Source organism: Myodes glareolus, chromosome X (assembly GCF_982192425.1).
Source record: "Myodes glareolus chromosome X, mMyoGla1.1, whole genome shotgun sequence".
Classification (NCBI taxonomy): domain Eukaryota; kingdom Metazoa; phylum Chordata; class Mammalia; order Rodentia; family Cricetidae; genus Myodes; species Myodes glareolus.
This window is the reverse complement of record NC_142053.1, coordinates 105189427-105195907: the sequence shown is the minus strand read 5'-3', so window position 1 is coordinate 105195907 and position 6481 is coordinate 105189427.

Sequence of the window (6481 nt, the reverse complement as noted above, 5' to 3'; positions counted from 1 at the left end):
AAAAGCCACTTATGAGTGAGTATATATCATATTAGTCTTTCTGGCGGTTCAGTGGTAGAATTCTCGCTTGCCACACAAATCTGTTTTTATTTTCCATACCCCAGTCTCCCTCTTCCCCTCCTCCCACTGCTCTCACCATCCCCCAACCACAATACCCCACCCACTCCTCAGAGAGGGTAAGGCCTCCCATGGGGAATCAAAAATGTCTGACACATTTGAGACAGGACCAAGGCCCTACCCCTGTATCTGAGCTGAGTAAGGTATCACTCCATAGGAAATGGGCTATAAAAAGCCAGTTCATAGACTAGGGATAAATCCTGATCTCACTACCAGTGGTCCCATAAACTTTCCAAGTCATACAACTGTCACCCATATTCAGAGGGCCTAGTTTGGTCCTATACAGGTTCCCCTGATCTCAATACAAAGATAGTAAGTTCCTACTAGCTCAAGGTCTGCTTTTTCTGTTGGTTTTTCAATCATGGTCTTGACTCCTTTGCTCATAATATCCCTTCTTCCTCTCTGTGACTGGACTCTAGGAGCTTGGTCCAGTGCTTGTCTGTGGATCTCTGCATCTGCTTCAACCAGTCACTGGATGAAGGTTCTATGATGACAATTAAGGTAGTTATCAATCTGATTACAGGCGAAGGCCAGTTTAGGCATACTCTCCACTATTGCTTAGAGTCTTTGCTGGAGTCATTCTTGTGGATTCCTGAGAATTCCCCTAGTGCCAGGTTTCTTGCTAACCCTGTAATGGCTCCTTCTATCAAGATATCTCTTTCCTTGCTCTTCCTCTCTCTCCTTCCCCCAACTTGACCATCCTGTTCCCTCTTATTCTCACCCCCTCCTTTTCTTCCATTTCTCTCCTCCTGTTAACTCCCATTCCCCCCTTCCAAGTTACTCAGGAGATCTTGTCATAGAGTCCAATATTTATATGTTCATTATAGTATATTTTCAAATCTTCTCTGGCAACATTTCCCAATATTTAAATATCACCTTTGTTAGATAGCCTAAACTTTTCCCATAGTTCACAAAAACAATGACACCAATTTTTATTGCATACAAAAATATACTAACATGCAGATTTGAAAAATAGGGAAAATAGTATTTTGATTTAATGTATAAAACACATATTGTTGTTTTCTCCAAACTGTTGAGTAGCAATATGAAACATGTGACTTGAGTATAACTTCCAAAATGGCTCTGGTCATGTCAATTTCTTTAGATACATGAGACTTCAAAAGCTGTAGAAAGGCAATTATTTGGCACCTCACTTTCCAAACATTGCTTTTTAGATTCTCTTTTCAATCATCCACTAAGTTGTAGTCATTTAAATAATTTATCAGTTCTACAAAAGAAATGCTTTTCCTTTTTCTGAGAATTGCTCTTGCAATACAACAGTTCTATCTCCTTTCTTTTTTTATAAACATACACCTATGAAACTGCAATAAAATTTCTTTCTAAAACTGCCACTCTGTGGTCTGTGAATTTCACTCTTGGAATCATGAGCAAGAAGAACCCAGAGTCACCAACTGACTGAATCAGTGGAAGATTTGTGTTATGGTCTGTTTACTGCAACCTGACTCCTAAGTTAATGCTCTCCTGAGGCAAGAAAGAAAGGTCCTAACAAACTCAAAGGCCTTCACTTCTCTCACTTTTACTATAAAGGGAGTTTCTGGTGAAATTTAAGAAAATCACAGGTTCACCGCTGGGAAGAGAGAAAGGCCTTAAGCAAATATTGTTAATTTGATTCTCAGATGGCAAGAGAATTAAGCCAGACAGTACAGTCACTTTGTTTCCTTTTTGTGTCTTCCTGCCTCATTCAAGACTTCAAACACCATCAGCATATTCTCCTCATTTGCTTCTTCTTTCTTGGCAAATACAGTCATGTGATTTTTTTTTTGTCCAGCTGGTGTGTGCTCTTTGAAAGTAACAGAACCTTTCCTAGCTCCTAGTTTAACCTACGGAGCTTGAGTAATGGAATCAAAAGTCACTAATTTGACACTAGTCAATGGTTTCCCAGTTTGTTGTCTTAACCCAAGAAGACTAACAAAAATGGACTGGGAATCAGCAAAGCTAAATGTAGACTTATTAAGTAAAAGTGAGAACAAATATGGAGTAGAAAGAATCATCTCAGAAGAGGGCTACTGCAGTGCTATCCTGCCCAGTGGAAACTGAGGTCATTCATCCCTGTTGAAATTGCTCATTTTTTGAGTGCATCATGAGCAGAACTAGTTAGAAGTTCACACATTATTTTCTTGCCTGCTTGATCTAAATGGTGATCATATGTTGTTTATCTAGTATGAGAGTAGTCACATGTCAAGAGCATATTTGTCTTCTCTCTCTTTTTCTCTCTGCCTCTATGTCTCTGTCTCTCTATCTCTCTGTCTCTCAGCTTATACCACCCATTCTATAAGCTATTGATCAAGTTTCTTTTCTTTGGACTATGGGACTGACTCTTAATTTATCAATGGCCCTTGCTCTTATTCTCTATGGGAAGCTACATCCTATCTTAAACAACCAAAGACTAGGAATTAAAATCATCTAGCATAGTTTAATGATAGTTATTTAAGAGTAATTGAAGAGTAAGTAGAAGTAATTAATACCAAAGCTTTGGCCTATGGTGTTATAGTGTGGCTCCTCTTCATCTACTGGATCCAAGGCTTATAGCAACTCATGGTGTTAAATAATCTCATTCTTTATTCAATATTCACAGCTCTTACTATGACTGCCAAAAGTGATATGGATCCCCAAATCCATAAATCCACTGCCTCATTTTCTTTCTTTCTTTCTTTCTTTCTTTCTTTCTTTCTTTCTTTCTTTCTTTCTTTCTTTCTTTCTTTCTTTCTCTACCACCCCCCTTCCTCTTTTGTTTGTTTTTTGAGACTGGTTTCTCTGTGTAACAATCTTTACCTTGGCCTCAGTGGCAACATGGGTCATGGTTTGAATATTGCTGTCTTTAAAGCATTGTACCCATGTTTATTGCTTTTTAACTCCATAACCACAAGTAACTACCAGGTGACATAAGTGCTGCAAGAGCGGAATGTGTCTGGATCGAGACTTAGTTAAGCCTGCAAGAATTCTGAACTCTATGTCTAGAGTAAGGTTATGTAGGGGGTGGGAAAGTATAATTGGGGAAGCTTAAAGGGAACAATGGGGGCTTTTATAATGATTATGAAGTTATTCTTAAAATATGTTTCTCTTAAAAGTCAAAAATAGGAGCCAATATTAAAGCCATTCATGTAAGCTTGGTAGAAAAACCTTTGTTATAGTATAAAGACAGCTCAGGCTATTTGGGACCACTTGAGTGCAATCCACCTGGTAATCAGATTTCTTCCTTGTACCAGTGCCCCTTGACCATCTCAGGACCTGAATCCAAGCTGAGGCTGGACCCTGGCATAAACTACTCCATCCCTCTTTCTCTCCAATTTCTCTACCATATACTTTCAGCACCAGGAGGACCTGTAGATGCCCTCAGCCAGCCTGGACTGTGAGAACACAGGTTGTTTCATGGGTATCTTCTGTCCACCTGAGCCAACTGGCATCAGACATGACAGTGAATGCCTTCTGGCAGTTGAAACAAGAGTGGGGGTTTTAGGTCTATATCTTTGCTGGTAATCCCTCCAGGAAGGTTCATGATGCACGTACCTGTATGGTTCTGCAGCATCATCTGGCTACCATGGTTATAGGCAAAAGCTGTATGCCTGATACATTTAAGGTACAGTCCCTAGTGTTTTTACCACAATGCTTAAGGACTTCTGGGCAGGAAAGGAAAAATAGCTTTAGCATATTCATAGGTACAAATACAAGAGTTCTGAAACTCTCATTTTGTTTGCTCTTTTCCTGGTCCTTAAGTCTGATTTGGCAGTGCATTAATTTCATCTAGAGAGACAGTACAACAGTATTCTTGGTACTTCACATCAAAATTTCACTTTTATTTCCAAAGTAGATAGTCTGAGATATATCCATCACATTAGAGACTGGAAATGAAAGAGATGGATGTTTGGAAGGCATTCAGTATATTACACCAAAAGACTAAAGTTACAGTGCAGACATATTTGAAAATTAAGACACTAAAGAAAGTGCAAATTGGTTATCTGGGTCCTTGTGAAAATAAAAAATCTCATTCTGTGTAAGGTTTATGATTTGGGGTGGGTTGGGAGCAAATAGGTGAGGTTGATGTTGCTGGTTCATAAACTGAGTGAACCACCTACTATGGCACAGGTTTTCAGTGCCTGGATTTTCTGGGTCTTGTACTAGAAACTGATAATGTGTTGTGTCTGAGAAGGGTTCAGGCAGTAAGATTTTTAAAAGTTCTGCAGATGACTACACAATGAATAAAGCTTGCAAGGCTCTGAATAAAATCTCAAGAATTATTAATTTTAGCTATGAAGGTTTTCATCAGCAGCTCTAGAGTGGCCTCTTTCATTCATCCTCCATCAATCCTTAAAACTCAGTCTTCTCTAATTCTAAGGTTTGGGTGGTGAGGGGTAGGGTTAAAAGTGATGATAAAAAGTTAAGGAAAGCAGAGGAGAGGGTGCCTGAACTGGCCTTATCCTATAGCTACACTAATGAATATCTTGCATATCACCATAGAACCTTCATCTGGCGATGGATGGAGATAGAAATAGAGACCCACATTGGAGCGCTGGACTGAGCTCCCAAGGTCCATATGAGGAGCAGAAGGAGGGAGAAAATGAGCAAGGATGTCAGGACTGCGAGGGGTGTGTCCACCCACTGAGACAATAGGACTGATATAATGAGAGCTCACTAAGGCCAGCTGGACTGGGACTGATGGAGCATGTGATCAAACTGGACTCTCTGAATGTGGCTGACAATGAGGGCTGACTGAGAAGCCAAGGACAATGGCACTGAGTTTTGATACTACTACATGGACTGGCCTTGTGGGAGCCTAGTCTGTTTGGATGCTCACCTTCCTAGACCTTGGACTTTCCACAGGGCAGGAAACCCTGACTGCTCTTAAGACTGGAGAGGGAGGGGGATAGGGAGTGGGGGAAGTGGGATGGTATTGAGAGGAGGGAAGGAAATGGAAAGTTTTATAAATAAATAAATAAAAATAAAACAAAACAAAAGTTGGAAAGGATTAGGAGATTCAGGAAATCAGAGTTTGGAAAGTTTGGATGCAAAGCATTTGAAGAGTGATGAAGAAAAGCAGGTAGAAACACAATGGACATGATTTCCATGGAAACCTGATATTGTAAGACTTGCCTGAAGTCTTAGGGCTGATAGTGAGGTAGGTAGTTGTCTTTGAGTTTCTATTGCTGTGAAGAGACACTATGACCACAGTAACTCTTAAAAAGTTGAATATTTAATTGGGGTTGTTTGCTTACAGCTCAGAAATTCAATTCCTTTTCATTAAGGCAGGGATCATGGCAGTGTATAGGCAAACATGGTGCTGGCTACATCTTGATCAGAAGGCAACAGGAAGTGTACCTATTGTCACACTAAGTAAAGCTTGGTCAAAGGAAATCTCAAATCCCATCCCCACAGTGACATACTTCCTTTAAAATGGACACACCAACTCCAGCAAAGTCACACTTAATAATAGTGCTATTCCCTATGAGTTTATGGGGATAATTACATTCAAACTTCCAAAGCGGTAAAAACAGAAATTACAATTCTGGTAGCTGGGATGAGACAACCAAAGACACAGCTAAGAATTATGCTTGTGAAGCATCCTGGATGACATCGTTAGTAAATACAAAAGAAACACACCCACTGACAAAATATGGATGTAAAATCTTTTCTCAAACCATGCATATCACAAAGGAAACCATGAATTAGTCTAATATGCTAGAAACCATGGGGATGATAAGGAAATAGAAAACACTTAAGGTCTTCAACTGGGCCAGGTACTCTTCCACATGATTTACATGCATCAAACTCATTTGATCTCAATTATAAAATGGCTTTGGTGTTTGATCAGCTTTATACTACATATAAGGACATAGAAGCAGAGCACTTAAAGTACATGCTCATTTTTTTCAGGTAAGTGGGTATTGTGGGATTTGACTCTAGGCAAGCTGATGGCAGCAAATCATTTCCCCCAAATCTTGTCTTTCTGGAACAAGAAACGGAGAAGAATATTGAGTGAATGAATTTTTGCAACATTTAGAAGCAAGTTTTTCCCCTTGTTTTCTTTTATGTAGATAAAGGACCAGTGTTTCTAGAAGGACTCTCCAACATACAGTCAGAGGCTTACAAAACAGGCAGTGAAGGAGATACAGGGAGAAATTTAAGTACGGTTGAGAAGTGTAAGGAAATAATAGCGTTTTGTTGAAATAGAAGCAATAGTATTATAGTCCTAATTAATAAGAAAATGTCAAAGTAGAGTCATGGTAATATATGAAAGATGATTGTAGCAGACCTAAAGGGATTTATATTTTAATAAGAGTTCAAAGCAGTCTTCTACCTTTAAGATGAAAACAATTTATACATCTTTGCAAATTTTTGGGCAAAATTT